We start from the raw sequence: 1,815 nt of genomic DNA, 5'->3' as shown, positions 1-1,815 counted from the left end.
ATATATATATATACATATATAAAAAATAAAATTAGGAATTTATAAACACTTAAAAATTTATTAAAATTGATATATAAAAAATAAAATTATAATGAACAATCTATTTATATTTGTCTATTTATATCTAAACAAGAACCTTTGGAAGATGACATGGCATCTCCAAATCATGAGAATGCCCCTTTATCTTATTATTTTCATAAAACCAATTTTCTTAATTTATTAATTACCATTACCATTAATTGTTTTAATTTATTATTTTATGTAATTTTTCTCTTTTTCTCCGCAAATCAATTGTCTTAATTTATTAATCACCCACTAATTGTCTTAATTTATCAATTAAGACAAGGGCATCAAATGCCTTAACTTATTATTACCCTAACATAATCACCTCTTTTAGCATCGTTTTTTTTTTCTTTTTCGAGCACATGATTTAGTTCCCTCTGTAACTCGAGTCATGGCTGAGATTCATGGGATAAATCATCTATAAACGGAACCACGTAAGGGTTCATTTCCCCACTTTTCTCTCAAAGACGTTCCTCATTTCTCTATGCGCACCAAACCCACGTTAAAAAAAAACACATGAATCATAAATCTAAGAACGTGACTACTAGTTTAGGTCTTTATTTGTTGTGAAACTATTTCAGAGTTTTCTGTTTGTTTTTGCCGACTCGATTTATAAAATACATGACGATTGGTGACGGAGCTTTCGAGAAGATGTGTATGCTTATGTTTTACCACCGTTAAGTCAACTTAACTTGTTATCTTAAATGGATTTCTTCATTTTCTTCTCCTCTCCCTCTTTACCTCTTGTTTCTTTTTTTTTGGAAGGGCGTCCCAAACTATGCTTAGACTAATCCCGACAAATTGTGACTGCAAAAAATCATCTCTAGTAAGTTCAGTGGCCACAATTATTGTGTATACTGGAATCAAACCCTGAGTAGATGAGATATTCGAACCTCAACCACTACGACACAACCCTTGTGGTTTTTGGGCTTAAAACCGATGATTCATCTAAGGAAAATAGTTGCATACCGTAAAAGGTTTTTGGGCTTAAAACCGATGATTCATCTAAATTTGAAACGTTTTTTTTTTCTTTCTAGTTTTTGTGTTCTAGAGATTGTTTGACAGTTGCTGAATGGTTTAGTGCAAAATGATTAAGTGGTCAGATTAATTAAGAGACTCTCATGATATGTTGCAAAATGAAATATAATTATTGCCGAAATTCATCTCAACAATTGTTTAACAGATGAAACACAGTAAGAACCTTTTGGATACTTTTCAGACTTCCAATGTTATCGGAAAATGCCGTCGGTTTGTTTGCGGAAAGATGGATACTTTTGATAGATGAAAGATGGATATTTTTGTTTTCTTTTTAGCAATTATTATATGTATTTTAAATTATTAAACATCAAATAATCAACTTAAAACGCAAATTTTATGCAATATGTGGGCCAAAAAACTAATTATAACGTAAAAAATGATAGAAAATAGACGTCATCAAATCGTATTAGTAATAGAAATAATTTTTTTATCAAAAGATAATTATAATAATAACATTCATTACTGTATAAGACTCGTTACTGTTATACTAGAACGGTGCTCCCATAATATAGCGATATATATATATATATATATATCAATTTTAATGTTTTATTTTATTATTTATCTATGTTAATATAATACGTTTTTAGTGGTTTTGAGAAAGCGATAATGTTTTTATTTTTGAATAAAATATAAATTTAAATATTTCATAAAAATATGGGGAAAATATATCTATTAATATCAAAATTACTATTTAAAGTTCTGGTTTTTTGT

This window comes from Cynara cardunculus (genome assembly GCF_001531365.2).
Source record: "Cynara cardunculus var. scolymus isolate 2C chromosome LG 7, CcrdV1, whole genome shotgun sequence".
NCBI lineage: Eukaryota > Viridiplantae > Streptophyta > Magnoliopsida > Asterales > Asteraceae > Cynara > Cynara cardunculus.
Note: the sequence above shows the minus strand (reverse complement) of the source record.